The 17,092-nt window shown below is 34.9% G+C and overlaps 1 protein-coding gene across 1 annotated transcript in view; it reads right to left on the bottom strand.

The window, feature by feature from the left end:
• The window catches only part of NKAIN2 (sodium/potassium transporting ATPase interacting 2), a 2,790,781-nt gene that overhangs the window by 1,438,772 nt on the left and 1,334,917 nt on the right, over positions 1–17,092 (bottom strand). The window lies entirely within an intron of this gene.

Raw genomic sequence — 17,092 nt, 5'->3', positions numbered from 1 at the left:
GAAAATTAATAAACAGAAAAACATCTAAAAGAAATAGAAGCATACTGGCATGCCTCCCATCAATGAATCATATCATAAGGTGGCTAATGTTATTAAACAGTGAAAATGATTTTGGGAAGTACGAGTTAATTTGTGCATCATGCATTAACAACAGCAAATACATTATGTAGCTTTCTATCAAAAGTAGTGACACTCTTTTAAGAAGTTTCAACTATAATGTATCTGGCCAAGTGAGAAGTATAACTTATGTGTTAACTAATGCAAAGAGTTTATTAAAATACCAGATTTTGAATCCCTGCTGTCAACTGGTATTTATGATGTAATCTGTGCTACAGTGACAAAGCATAACAATATGAATTTATCTACTGAACTTAGAAGTTCACTCACAAGGTAGAACTTGGATGGTGCAGTGGTGCAGCAGTAGGGCTGTCACCTCTTAGCAAGAGGTTTGATTCTCAGCTGGGGTGCCTTCTGTGTGGAGTATGCATGTCTTTTCTGTGATCATGTGGGTTTTTTCTGAGTGCTCCGGGTTCCTCCCACATTACAAAGACATGCATCTGGAGTATTTCTCCCTGGGGCTCAGCTGAAATTTGGCTTCGTTCAAAGTTGGACTTTCTTGATAAACAAATGCTAAATAAATAAAAATAAGTTATATGGATTTTCACAAACATAAAGGTACTAGGTAAGGTGGTGGTGTGTCTATATATCATGGAAAGATTTGTGTCCTGTAGAGTTAGTTTTGATTACTGGCTTGAGATAATGGCTGTTTGTATTCAGCTCGATAAGAATCTATGAGAAAGCAGCCTTTTATATACCTCCAAACTATAAGAATTTTGAGTATGAAAAAATGTTAACTGAAATCTGTAACTGTTTACAGAAGGATTTGCATTTAGATGTAGGGAGCTTAAATGTTTCATCTATACAATGGAATCTGATGGAAACACACTCTAAAGTATGGGATAGACAGACAATGTAGTGTTTTACTATAAGGCTGCAAACAGTTTTTGAACCTACATGTGGTACAAACATTCTTAATATAGTATTTACAAGAAAAAAAAAAAACAGAATCCGTTACCGATGCACTGTGGTTCATGACATAGGTAACTGTAGAGATAAGTCTGACCATAGTGGGAGTAGAATTAATTTATGAATTGTCATCTTAAGAGATTTATCCCACTTAAGGCAGTGAAAAAAACAACAAGAAACTACCACTCCCCTGGGGATCAATTTTGCAACAGGGGTACCACAACACAAAGAAATGGATCTAGGACTATTGAACGAAATAGTCAATCAACAAACACACTTTAACGAAAATGCTTTCATCGAAAAAGCGTTTTCGTTAAAGTATGTTTAAAAAAAAAAGAAAAAACAATAAATCTACTTTTATGCAGGGGGGCAAGCCCCCCTGCACCCCCCAGTTGGGGGCTGTGCACCCCACACCCCCCTACTTTAATATTCTCACTCCGAGATTGCACTACAGTGAGGAAAAGGAAATATTCCCTTATCTTCACCGTAGTATAATCTCTGCAACAGTCATTCCCCCACGACTCCCTCTAGCTGCAAGCATACTTCCGTGAAAGTGCTTTTTCGGTAAAAAGCAGTTTTGCGGAAGTATGCCCGGTGGTTTGTGCTTGGGTGAAAAGTTCCTTCGGGGATCAGTACCGATTCCAAAGAAATACCTCTGAAAACTATGTATGGCTGCACCTACATTAGAAGAAGCATCAAACGTTAATGACAATGAGAACATTTAAAAAATAGTGAAAAGACAGAGGGCACAATATGAAGAGCAACATACTGTCCAATCCGACAATTATAAGATTTCTTTTAATGTGTACATCAACTTAAAGTTAATCACTCAGTTAATATTCAGATTACTGTGAATGACTCTGTGATTGTGGGACCTGTTAACATGGCAAAATATTTGTGCAGTCATTTTTTTTTGACCTTCACAACCATCAGAAGCTTGAATAGGAAGTGAAAACAGAGATAGTTTGATTCCTTCCGCCAGTATTTTGGTAGAGACAGTTGAGGTGGCAATAAAAGCAATAAAATAAAACTGCAGTTGGCTAGGATGGATATAACAGATAGTTTCTTTCTAGAATATTAGCAAACATTACACAGTGTTTAGCTTATCTTTTCCAGCTCACATAGGAAGTGGTGTGTGAAATATGGAAAAAAAATGACTGTTATTCTAATATCTAAGGGTAACAATTAAATACTGCAGCTGTTTTTCACCCTATTAGTGAGAACTGCATTATCAGAAAAGTATGTGATATAACTATTTTCATTTCTTTTAATAGCAGAGAGTTATTGATCTAATGCAACACAAGTATATAACTATATGAACTTGTCCGTGTAATCATAATGACTTTTACAGCAGTGTGGTAGAATCTATAGAATATAATTTAGCAGCATATGTCATTTACTTTGATTTGTCCAAGGTTTTTGACTCAGCCCCAGACACCAAGATTCTGAAGATGATGACATCACTGAATCTGTCCCAGACGTCAAGATTCTGAAGATGATGACATCACTGTATCTCTCCCAGATGCCAAGATTCTGAAGATGATGACATCATTGAAACCCACTGAACCTCGATAATAATAGCATGTCATGGTTGTAGGCAAATATCCAGATGACATTAAGATTCGGACAGTGATAAAGAATCTGGATGCCCATAGTAACGTACAGAAATATGTGCACAGTTTATTTTACTGGACCATGAATAACAAGGTTGTGTTCAATCCTATAAAGAGCAGTGGAATAAACTTTGGTAAATCCAGCTGTAGACAGTGAGATTATTAATACAGCATTTTCTGCTAGGGATTTGGGCATTGCTGTGGATGATAAGCTCAAGTTTGGCAAAAATGTAACAAGTGGCGTGTGTCATTGCTACAGAATTATGAAAGATACCCTGATAACAATCATTAGTAGAAAAAACAAGGTTTTGATTTCTCTCTATAGTGCCTTTATTAGCTCTCACATTGAATATGGGGAGGCAGAATGTTTGTACACACATGTATATGTATGTGTGTGGCTCATATATTTCTGTAATAAATCATAGACTGATATTAACAAACTTAAATCCACCCCCTCTTCAGTGGACTGCTCACCAATTCTGAATTCAACTGGTCTTAACACTGCTGCAGAACTACTAACCTCTAGACTGACTGACCTGCAAAATTTCTGCTTCCTAGTAATACTAGGACTATACAAACCAAAAACTAATACCCGGTCATCATTCAAGCTTAAAGCTGTTGCACAAGTCAGAGACAACATGGCACTCTTAGCCATTCCTACTACCATAAACAAACAACACTACACCCAGTAATATGCAACCTTGCCAAGCAAGCAATACACCATTATAAAAGTAAGCAGATGAAATCAAACCATTTCTCACTAATAAAATCACCCCGAAACTTCTAGGAAGATGTCAACCATCTAACATAATGGAATCATCTTCCCTCCATGAATTCCACATTCTCTTAACAGCCTGTCTTTGATGTCCTTTCTCTTTTCAGTAACTTTCCATCCCACCCCTTACTCTAGCTAATCTCAAGCTGCCTGTGCCACCCCCACCTCCCCTCCATATATCCATTTATTCTGTTTCAGAACTATTAACATCCATGAATATCCACACATTACTCAAACAGATTAAATTTGTTAGTCCACCTGGTACAGATGACCTTCACCCATGGTTTATTTGTCACTGCAGAGACAGCATCATAACCCCCACTGAAAATACATCTACAACCCATGTATGACACTTAATATTATTAAATCTCTCCCTATAAAATTCACTCCTACAAAACTTTCACACTTCTGCCCTACTTCTATTCTCCATACCCTAGAAAAGACTCGGGGAAAATTATTGTACTTACAACTCACTGAATACATCAATCAATGCCACCTTCCCTCTTAAAGTAGCATGGTGTTTGGTCAGGTCGCAGTGCATCCACAGCTGTTTGGACATTCACTGACAACATTCTTCTTGTAGTGGACAAAAGCCTAATTACTGGAGCCATTCCTCTTGACCTTACTAGAGTATTTGATCTTGTCGATCTCACGGTTCTCTTACACCACCTCACTGACATAGGCATTAATAATGGCACACTGCCTTACATCAAAGACTACCTCTGTGATCATCACTTCTCATTGATTTTCAACTCATCGACCTCTGCAGAAATGAATACCCAAGGACCGATTCTAGCTCCTCTCTTCTTTTTTGTCTACAGTAGAAAGTCCCTTTTTATGTACCCCATATTCCTATCCTGGTTTATGCGATGACAAGTCCTATTCTGCTTCATCCATTCTCTCTCCTCTCTTGGACTCAAACTTCAGGCTGATTTTCATGTCTTTATTTAATAGGTTAATAATAAACAATTATTGCTTAACTTTTCAACTTTTCTAAAACAAAAACAGTGCTTTCTACTACAAGGCAAAAGCTCATTTCTATCTCTAGACCTCTGCAGATCCTTGATCATCTCAATAACTCTATTAAAAACATTGCAACATTCAAATATTTGGGGATCTGGTTGAATTCCTTCTTAAATTCCATCTTCACCTGGACTACACATGCAGAAAATCAACTGTATCCTATTCAGAGGTAATAGGATTTCTCCTTCTCTTTCCAATCCATGAACAAATGCCATAAGTAAAAGCATCTCACTGGTTAAGCTAGAATATGGTCTCCCACTGATTGATGCATCCTCTAAATAAAATACACAGTGATGTCAAATGCCATACGCAGATTTATCACTCTCTCCCAAAAAATGTACACCACTGCAAAAACATTTAAAAAGCTGACTTGCTACTAGTGAAACAACACACTGACTTTCTACTCTCCTTTCAGCTATTTAAACTTATCAAAAACAAGTCCTTCCCCCACTAGCCTGAAGACTATTCAGAGATGCACTGACATACAAATTTAGAAGTCTTAACCATTCAGGTCATCTCTTCCAAACACCCCAAACTAGGCTTCAGTGCACAAACCATACTTTCTCAGTCCTTGATCCAAAACTATGGGAATCTCTCTTCTTTTCTTAAAGATCATTCCTAAAAGTACATTACACGACTCCAGGAAAATACAAATGCTGTCTCTCTGCTTATAAAACTTAACCTGTTCCTACCCTTATTTCCTCTACAAACCTAGCTCGGCCTCTTCTTTTCATTCTGTTTCTTTTAGCATGCCACCTCATTTCCTCTCTGTATATAACATATGTATATATTGTGGGTTTTTTTCAGTCATTCTGTATGTAATGACATGTATTGATTGTATTTATACTCTCAAGCCAACTCTGAATTTCACTTTGAATATAATACATGCATATATTCCATTTTGTCTTTCACTTTGTATATAAAGTAACATATTTATCATATTTACCCTTGGGATGAGACTGGAATAGATCCAATGGTATCAGTAATCTACACCAGTTAACAAATTCAAAATAAAATAAACTGATAAATACATGGTGCACAGTGCAGTGTCATATGTTAACTCATTACATCTGAGTGACGCCTCCAGGTGCATCTGCAGTTAACTCCTACTGGCACCTCTAGGCTTCAGATATTGCTTGTTCATATTTGCGCCAATAATTTCAAAACCATGCTATGTACAAAGTTTTAAAAGATTTCATCTTAAAGATTACACAATGGCAAACTCAATTGCATTAATATTTGACATCTGTCTAGTGCAGGTAAAGAGAGATTAACTGTTGTTTTATGACATTAATTTATATGGATAGAATTTTCACATTTTTCTAAATATTTCAACAACCAAGTACCACAGACAGAACTCCCTTGCCTCATATGAAAGTTAGATGAATGAAATGCTGCTGACAGTATCTGTGTAACTTGAGTGGTTGCTGAGATATTGTGAGTTGCTTATAAAATATTACAAATGTAATAACTATTGTGTTTTCTGTGACTTATAAAATTTAGTTTAAGATCTTGAACCTAACGAATACTACCACTAGAAAATAGTTTGTACTGAAGGGTTTGTCATTCATACTTTTTTCATAACTCCTATGGTTCCGGAGATATGCACATTTGTTTGAAATGTGAGGACATAATTTGATTCTGTCAAAAGGCTTAGGCTCCGCCCATTGGAAGTCACTATGCAAACTTTCTGAGCTCCATTGGCATGGATGAGTTAAATACCTGAAATCAGATTTTGGGCTCATTTTTATCAGTATGGCTTAGTCTAATCTAATAAACGAAAAGAATGGAAAAAAGTGCCCAAATACAAACAAATAACCAAAAAATAAGGCACTGGAGGGTTCACCAGGTAGCAAACCAACTTTAATGAACACACAAAAAACAACAAAACGCCTTAAACTGGACCACAGCGTTTTCGTCAGCAACTTCATCAGATGAGCATACCAACAAAAATGAGTCCTTTATATGTAGTCCTTAATAGGTCCATTAAGTAACCAATCCACAATTAAAGACGTATTAACAAACTAAAATGTTTAAAAGGTGTCATAGGAGACAATGCATGCAGATTCTGTCTGAATAGAACTACCATTCAGTACAAGTGTAAAAATAATAAATAATACTTTAGCTAGATATGGGATGTACATTCACATTAAATACATTTAAAAACATTAAAACACATTTAAAACTTTTATATAAAAAATACTGATAAAAGCAAACAATATAAAATCTGTAAAAGCCTGCTGTGTAGAGATCTTAATGAAACAGTAACATCTACTGGCCAAAAATTTTAGAGCAATAATAAAAAATCAAAGTTTAGTAGCTCTTAATTTTAAGACTGGTTTCAAAGAAACCATGTAATTTAACCCAGGGTGTTTGCTTCTAACACCAACTGCCAGTACAACTCTCTGTACTCCAAGCGTGTCTCCCAGGGACCACCCCTGGGATCAATTGGCAGTATCTCAATCACAAAAAAATAAACATCTCTTCCTGAACAGTCTAAGGTGTGTTTATATAAAGCATTGTTTAAGTTCATCTTTTTTATATCATACCTGTGCTCATACATTCTGCATTTTAATTTTCTTTTAGTTTTGACAATGTAAAATGCCTCAAAGCACTCGCAGTAAAAGGGGTACACAAGTGTGGGAGCTGTACCCAATGCCCCTATGTTAAAACAGGGGATACATGCTTTTTGAAAGCCAGAAATAGATCTATTAAAACCTTAGGTTTTGCCAACTGTAATACAAATGGTTTGATTTATTTAGCCTTATGTGGGAACTGTGGCGTGAATGTGTTCTCATCATGTCTACAGGGGTATTATCCAAATAGGTTTGCTCTCATCCCTTAAAGAAATTCTTGTTTTAAATTGTCTGTCCATAGGCAGTCTTCTGCTGTTTATCTGAATTGTAGCCAAATGACATATTTAAAGGATCACTCGACATCTGTATTTATCCCAGGATATAACAAATAAATAAAATGAAGGGATAAAAACTGAATCACTAAGCTGTTTTATATATGGCTATGAATCCTGTTCGATTGCAATGAGCCTTGTGTAATCATCTTGTTATAAGGATGCTCAGTACATTTTATGATACATAAATGAGCTACAGGTTGCAATGAGATCTTTCATTTATAAAAGAGTCTTAATATTAAACTCTTGAGTTGTTACTAACTGGCAGAATTATTTCAGTGTATTCAGAGATTTCTTATGAAGCAGCACTTCAAAATAATTATGTGAAATTCCTATCATATGGAGTAGATATGGCTGAATTTACTGACTGTATCATAGATATGAGTAAGCATTATGAATGGGATGAAATTTAAGTGAATCTCTGCCAGTAAATCCACAGTGTTGTGAGAGAAGCAGTTTTCGCTTGAGGTGTGGCAGATCTTTACATGCATGCTTGCACAGGTAGGAGTTGAACCTCTGTAATAACTGGACTGTGGTCTAACAGACACACTTTGAATCGTTATTGATTATCCTTTAATGGCATAGCAGTCCAGAGCAGTACAAAGCGGATGGTCTATATATTGTATGAATAAAGTCCAGAAATACAGTTTACATAAACTTAGCCAGTTTTTGGATATGATGCAATAAATTAATTTTGAACCAACATGCCTTTAAGATAATGTGTTAGGTGAAATAGGACATTTACTGATAAGAAGGGACAAATGCTTTCTGCAACTTTCAGTCATAAAAGAAAGATAATATAAATGGAAAAGACCAGGGAAACAAAGAGAATAGGAGAACTTGTCATAAAAGAAAAAAAGGTAATTACATGAAACAGGGTGAGTAAACTATCCTCCAAAATACTGAGCATCCTGACTTTAAAGCACAGTCTTCTATATGGGAGCTGTATATTCTCACACCTTGATACTGTTAGATATCATCTTAGAGGTCGTCATTACTCAGAGGAAAGCACATAACTGATATTTGCACAAAGAACCAAGTATCAGACTCTTTCTTTTATTGAAACAAATTCTGAGAAAACCACAATTTTCAAAATACAGTACTCAGATATGTATGGTACGAGCAGCTGTGTTAAAGCAGGAGAAATCAATGAAATCTACAATAATATGGAAATATTTACTTAAAACATATGATGTGAGAAGTGGTACCAAAATATATAGATATTGTGTGAATGAGCATTTTAAGAAAAAATATAATGTTGAAGTACTGAGTGTTATGGTGAGTGGTACATACATACTGCATGTTCATGCGTGTGTGTGTGTGTGTGTGTGTGTGTGTGTGTGTGTGCGCACATATATATATATATATATATATATATATAGAGAGAGAGAGAGAGATATATATATATATATATATATATATATATATATATATTAATATATATATAATATATATATATATATATATATATATATATATATATATATATATATATATATATATATATATATATATATATAGATAGATATATATATATACACATACACATGCAAACACACAAATGTTTATATTTGTAGATATGTAGATGTGTTCCATTACATTGAACAGACACATACCCAGCATTCATAATGTTGACACCAGTACATAGAAATACAAAACATCAACACATACTGCACATACTCAGAGGATTACCCTGGAAAAGGCTAAGCCAAAAATATGTGCTTTTGCAGGGGAGTTATGTCCCTCTGCACCCCACACCGCCTAGTAAGGATATATACTTACTCAGAGATTAAATAATCCTTGGGGAAAGGGAATATTCCTCTACCCAGCGATTGTTGAGCTCATACAAATGTTAAACATCTGTTTCTGTCAGCCAAATGGTGTTGACAAAACAATGACATTGTATACATGCTATGATAAGTAAGACACACACACATATATATAATATAATATAATATATAATATAATTATTAATATATATATATATATATATATATATATATATATATATATATATATATATATACATACACACACACACACATAGTGTGTGTGTGTTTGTGTGTATGTAAAACATTCACTCAAACAACAGCACTCCAAAAATGAGCAGTCATATGTATGTATGTGTATATATATATATATATATATATATATATATATATATATATATATATATACAGAGCGATATATAAGTGCTTAAGTGAAATTGTCCCTGCCATGTGAAATCATCTCCTAGCACACCTCTGGCAACTTACTAAGTACTCCCAGTTCAGGAAAGAATTAATAGTACACCTGAAAGAGACATATACATTTACCTGCTTTATATGCAACAGATAATTCATACAATTCCATCTCGTTCCTACATTCACACATAAGCTATAACTAAAAAAGTGTCTCATCACACGACAGAGAATATAACTATAGGCAGCTTACTGTCCTTTGATCCAAATCAAATTGACTTTTTGAAAGGCAGTTCCTGTTTATTAAATCAGGTGGAATCCTTTGTAAAGATAACTGAAGCACTGGATAATGAACAGACAATACACACTGCATATAAGGCCTTCAATCCTATTAAACATTCTAGTGTTATTTTTAAGCTCACCTATGTAAATGTTAACCCTTACACATCCACTGGATACCTAAGTTGCTCAAACAGAACTCAAACACAATGTAATAGTTGCTGGATGATTCTACTCTAAATGATGGTCAACAGTGGCTTCCCATTGGTTCCATTTTGGGTAACTTTTATTTGACATATACTTTGCTGATGTCCAATCAGACATAAAAAGTCTCATGATGAAAAATGTGTGGATGACTGTAAACCCAGTGCACACATTAACTTTCCAGCATATGCCCAGATCATTTTTTTTAAATACTATGTCACATTAATTCTTGTTGCAAGACCTTGAACTCAAGAGAAACACAAAATAAATGCAGTACTGCACTATTTGTGAACCATGAACACCCTTGTGTCTACTGGATAGAGGATATACCATCAGCACTGACACCATCATTAGAATCCTTGGCATGTTTATAGGCAACAAACTCTCCTTGATCGGCATGAAGAAGCTATCTTTTGAAAATCATTCTACATAGCTCAATTAACTACTAAAGTTACATCCTGAAGATCCAAAGAAGACCCCCCCGTACCCTTCATAATCTGATTACTATTAGAATATAATGTCTTTTTCAATATGAATATGTCTAAACATATTATACAGCTAAAGAAATGTTAAAGATATCTAATCATTCTTGGAAATGGGGCACAGAGGAAGGAAGCCCTAGCTATGACCCAGATGACCCAAGTGCAATTAGCAGCCTTGGTGCTACAAGAGCTGTAGAAGGGAAGGCGGGCACAAACAGCTACTGATTGGTCACCCATCCTGGAGAAAGGGAGGGGGGTCTGGCATACAGATTGTGTAACATCCAGACATATCACTAAGTATTAAATTTACAGACCATGGGCCTGCTGAGCAAAGGCTGCCTCTGTACAAGCATAATGGCTGGGGAAGTCATTATGCTCTTTTGTTTGGCCTCATTATCATAGTGGAGATTTATTGTACAGTTTTTATCATATAACACTGCTGACCATATTATTTCTGCTGTCCGCATCATATTGTTGGGTTTTTTGAATATCACTTTTCCCTCTTTTGTTACCTTTGCCACTCAAATGTGGTGTCTTTGCTTATTGACTTAAGACTATATGTGAGAAGGCTCAATTTATTTTTATTGTCTGGGGAAGACAATACTACTGCAAGTGATAAGTTTAAGCATGTTAGTTGTTTTAATCCCCTTCTTGTAGCAGCCTTACAGTCATTTGAGGAAAACACTGAACTTGATTTTAGGGAACTGTGTAACAATCATGGATTGAACAAACATAATAATTTGACCAACAAAGAGAAAATAGACTTACACAAGTTGTTGAATGATTGATCAATAAGATTTATGAAGCCTGATAAAGGCAGAGGATAAGCAATTATGAATGTTAATTGACTATTCTGCTAAGATGTCTAGTTTGTTGAATGAATGTTCTACATATGAGAGAGTATCTATGCATGAAATACCTGTTTTGTGTACCCAAATTAGATGTCTTTTAGAGGATTTATTGTTTCAAAAAAGATTAATTCTGAGACTTTTAATTTTTTTAAATGTACCATCTCCAAAAGTTTCATCTCTTTTTGGCATTCCCAAAATTTACATAGACTTGCAGCTCGCTCCCCATTAGACCCATAGTGGCAGCAAGAAGGTCTATTACTGAACCACTGGCTATTTTTCTTTACAGGAAATTAAAGGGCGTTTTGACATGTTTCCACATCTGTTAAAAGACTCCTGGCATTTTCTGCACAAAATGAGTTTATTCAAGTACGTTGAAGATATTTACTTTGTTACAGTGGATATTAGGAATTTTATACACAGTCATTCCTCATGCAGAAGGAATGAAATGGTTTATGGAAGCAGTCTTAAAATGTCCTTGGCTAGATTCTAATTTTTAACTGTTATTGAAATGCTCTTGGACATTATTCTAAAGAACAATTTTATGTTCTTCAAATGAAAATATATCAAGCAAAATTTGGGAGTGGCAATGGGGGCAGCAGTCTGCAATCTGCAGCCCTCCCTCTTAACTAAACTAGAATCCATCAATAATAAAGTTGCCAGATTTGCTGATAACCAGACCTCTAAATCTCACCATTGTCACTCCCTCAATACCTTAAACTGGTTAGAATTCCCACGCCAACTGCTTCACTCTCAGTTATTGATCATTCATCCCATCCTCTACATGCTCTCTTTCTGCCCCAATATCTCCTCACTAGTCTCTCTCTATACTCCTCCCAGGACTCTCAGAAGTTCTGAAAGAAATCTATTGGAAAACTGCAAGCCAAAAATATTGATAGGACAAAATCTCTAGTTACTCTCCTCCCCTTTCCTGGAACAGACTTCTTCTGTCTATTAGAAATATAAGCCATCCACAGGAATTCAAAAATGGTCTTAAAGACTTTCTAGTAAACACCTGGACATGCCACTGTAAACACCCTCCTTGAACTTCTTAACAATATCTTCACGCAGCTTACCTACCATACCAGACTCAGCTAACACCCTCTTCTCAACTTCAACTCCTTTGCAACCCTCACTTCTCCTCCCTTATCTCTCTCACCCTCTGTCTCTAAACTTCATTACTCCTTACTTCTTCTTTTAAATTTCCCCACATGCTTAACATCAGCCCTAACTACAGCATCTAAATCTTCAAACAATCCCTTTATGGTATTTAAAATAGTATTATTGAACCAGGTGGCAATATGTTTTTATTATGCTCTGGACACTCCTGTACAAGCAAATTTGCTTCTAAACATATTATTATATTCTCCCATTGTGCATATGAATGCATCTTGTAATGGTTTTGACAAACTGCATTTAATATGTTCTGAGTATTCAATTGTACAAACTGAGCATCTGTCTAACCTATGATGTAAAACTGTGTTTATTCCCATTAATGGACTATGTATTTGATATGTTTTTTAATGTGTTAATCTAATGAATATGATTGTGGAGCTTTTCTTCCCGGGCCTCCGCTGATAAAGATCATTAGCTCAGTTAGGTCACTAGCTCAGTTAGTCTATCCTAGTCAACAAATGTCAAATAAATAAATACATAAGAAAATATATAATATGTTAATTTAGCACTAATATAGTGGGAGAATTTGTGTTTTTGATTTTGTATTAAATTGTATTAAGATATCAGGATGATATTTTTATGCTATGGACAAGGGGACCACCTAATGATAGTGACATTGTTTTGCAAGTAAAATCACTCTACTAGCTTTTTGACCATTTCATATGAATTATCTAAAAACAGTATACATTTTTAGATGTAGTTGCTTTTAAAGATAAGGTTTCTAAGACTTTTCAGTTTGTTACATATAGGAAACCAACATTTTCAAATAGCTATTTGCATTGGTCCAGCTCTCAACCTGTTTTCAGAAAAAGGCTATTAGAGAGCAAATGATCAGGTTTTCAAGTGCTATTTCAGATGACTTATTGTTTCAATCAAAAATGTTTAAATTAGAAGAAATGTTTTAGACTAGGGGTTACCCACACTAGACTATTAATTATTGCAGAGAATTAGCTTGCACAATGAGAAATACCCATTACCAGTCTATTCTGAAAGACAAGACTTTGTCTTGGACAAATAAGGTTAGTGCTGGCAATGAGCTGAGTGCAGCCTTCATGTGTACATTCAGCAATGAAGCTAGTTTTATTAAAAACATATTAACTAAAAGAGGAGCTTCCCTGAAGAATTTTTGGTAAAGTTGGGATTTGAGCCAAAAGTTATTTTTAAAAGGGGACCCGATATCAAACAGTGGCTAGAAATTGTGCCTAAATCAGTTGACATCAACAAATCCAAAATGACTGAATGTGGTAGATGCAAGCAATCTTGGTATACAATATTGTATATTAGACTGTAGGAGTATATTTGTTAAAAATGATCATAGAAGTTTAGGATGCCTTGGTAAAATTGATTGTAATACTAAAGCAGTCATGTATTTCTTGATTATTTTCTATTTTTCATACCACAATACTTTAATATTTCTTTTTAGTATTTATTGTTTTATATTTTAGACATGTTTTTACATTTGAAGATGCAATAATTTGTATACAATTGGTAACATGGTAACGTGTTAAATTTATTGGATTGGTTCTTAGGAATTTGACTGGTGGGGTGTGCTACTTAATTTACTGTGCCAGTTGATGAAGCAGTTTTGAAAAAGTCTAGTTGAGGATGAAAACACTTAACTGCTACATTGCAACTGTTAAGTTGTGTTGCATTTTGTAAAAATAAATACATTTTTATGCTTGACAAGTTCTTGTGTATTTCCATTGATATCCGAGGTGGTGTGTTTAAATTTGAATCTCACACATCCTGCATGTGGCCACTCATTTCACAAATTCTCTTTGCACCCTGTGGAATTGTTTTTTTTTTTTATCTGGACCAGAGTCTTTAATTTTAACACATAGTGATCAATTAATTAACTGGTTACATGTACAAGACATAATATGCTTCCAGTTTAAGGCATTATACACAGGTCTGCCAATGAAGTCCAGAAATTAAAGTGTAGACAAACAGAAAAATATCATGTCCAGAGCATAAATTATATATCCAGTAAATATTATGGTATTTCTACCTCTCCAGATGTACAAGGCAGATTTGCTAGCTTTTTCAGGTTTTATTTAGCTTTTAGATACAATACCTCATACTTCAAATCAAACATTCAACACTTGAATAAAATTGAAAATTTGCACATAACCTTTTATATTATTTAATACATCAAAAAATCTTTCTTCCATAGCATAAATATATCTTGCTATAATTTATTTTCTTTCATGATGCAGAATAAATGCAGCTAAAATAGTTCTTATTATCATTTACATTTTCTTTACTGCACATTCAAAAAAATTAAATTAGTGAGTTATAAAACTTTTATCATCTTTTCAGATGGATTGTCTTCAATAGTGAGCATGCTACTCTAATAGAAAACTGCTTTCCATCTGCAAGAAATTCTCTAGATAACTCTGATGAAACCATCTTTATAAATGCATTTCTATAAGGATCAGCGGCTCTTAATATTGCTGGAGTTTTCACTGTTTCATATTTGTTTAGTAATCTACGGGTATTTAGCCCACATTTGTAATTTCTTTTTTTTTTAAACAGTTTTATTGATTTTGATTATAATGAAAACAATAACATAGACATATATAAGATAATTTACATTATAGATTTACAAACTGATAACATATATTTAAAGCATTTAAACACACATTTGTAATTTCTGTGTTCTCCAACCTCTAGCTGGGATCTATAGTAAGGAGAAGTCTAATAAGTCCACCCGATACAGCAGGAAACTAATAAATCAGTACAACAAAAGACATTTTCACCACACCTTTTTGTATGATTGCCCTCTCATCATGCAGAGTTGTTCTTCTGATTCTCAACTTTGTAGTTACTTCAGTAGACCTATATTTATTAAGTCTAATGAGCTTGTACTTGTGTTTATTCTATATTGAGCAGTTGTCCATTTGCTTCCTGATACTTTATCTGGCTATACTTTCTGATCATGTCATAGAGAGAAAACAGTTTGCAGTTCAATACCTGAAGGTACTGAATTGAAGTCCACAGCAGCAGAAACGCTACTACCAAGAACACTGTTTCTACTAATGTGGACTTTTTTTCTTGAATATAGTAACAGTGTTCTTGGTGGTACTGAACTGAAGGCAGTCCTACTATGCCAGCTATAGATAAGAATCTATAGCATTCTGAATATCATTACCTATTCCAAGCACATCCCAAACATGCCCAAGAACTTGGTGATCTCCAGTGCAGCACTTCCAGCTGTATGTCAGACTTGGAATTGCCAGCAGGAAGTCACGTCTGAATACAAATGGAACTACATGGTCATGAAGCTGTCCAGCATAGGAACCATACCAGTAAGACAGCATGGCCATCCAGTGCAGGAGACAAGATTATGAATCTCGTAATTCACCAATTAATTAAATCTGCTTTTGAAAACAAGACATGGAAATCTATCCCCACAGGAGTTTGTTTGGATGGCTTACATTATACCGAATTCTGCACACAACTCCAGGCTTCTGGCTTCCTAACATGTACTGCCTGCAGTACCTAGTCTCAGAAGCATAGCTGGGGAGAGGCAAAGGGGGAGGTTGCTCAGTGTGTAAGGTATTAGAGGTCATGATGCCAATTGGTTTGTGTGGTAATACAGTAATACTATTTATTTCCATACTGGCATTTCTTAATGTTGATACAGAAATAAATGTTGATACTGCTTCAGTGCTTTTGTTGTCAGACTGGAATTAAGTGCTTGCTTCAGCGGTTGGGATGTGGTACAAGTTGTAGTAAGCCGCTTGCTACTAAATGTGTCAAGTGGTTTGCTACAGTCTAATGTTTTCAAAAGCTAACAATTATTAGAAGACGTTTTTTCCTTCATCTCATGAATTTGCTGGGTGGATCTGCATTCAGGGACAGGTGAGATGTGACAAATTGGAGATTGGCCTTTTTTTGTTCCCTAACTTAGAGCTGAGGGTTTCCAGATCATTGATCATTGGCTCTGCTTAGCCTCACATACAATTTGGATGCTCTCCTTTTCTGAGAAGCCCAATAAGTTCAATAAACAGTTTTCATTTAAACACAAATCCATGTGCAACACAACACAGACATACTTTACTTTTGACAGTGTAATTTTCTTCCTAAAAGTGCTCATCCCTTGGTAGACAACTATTTATTTCATCCAAATATTTATGTAATTAAACTGTGTGCCAAGCACTATGCACTTCACTAGGATTCTTATTTTGCTTCATTTTGACCTTGTTAATTTTGATTTGTATCTAAATGCAGTTAGTAATCTATTATCTGATTACCTGACTGAGTGGCTGACTGACTCTGCTACAGTTTTTTTTTTTCAAATATAATTTTTATTGCATTTCACTTCTATTTAAATACAAGAAAAGAATGACACAGAAAATATACATACAAGCTACTTGGAATATCAAGTTTCATTCATCCAAATGTTGCTGTACATTTGGATGACTGAAACATGATATCCCAAGTAGCTTGTATGTATATTTTCTGTGTCATTCTTTTCTTTACGATATACATAACATAAATCATCAGTGTTAGGGTAACAATTATACAGAATTGTCTAATAATCAAGCTACTCTTAATGAGCTGTAAAACAGACAT

Source organism: Protopterus annectens, chromosome 1.part1 (genome assembly GCF_019279795.1).
Source record: "Protopterus annectens isolate FY-2018-M chromosome 1.part1, PAN1.0, whole genome shotgun sequence".
Classification (NCBI taxonomy): Eukaryota; Metazoa; Chordata; order Ceratodontiformes; family Protopteridae; genus Protopterus; species Protopterus annectens.
Note: the sequence above shows the minus strand (reverse complement) of the source record. Positions and strands in the feature narration are given on the sequence as shown.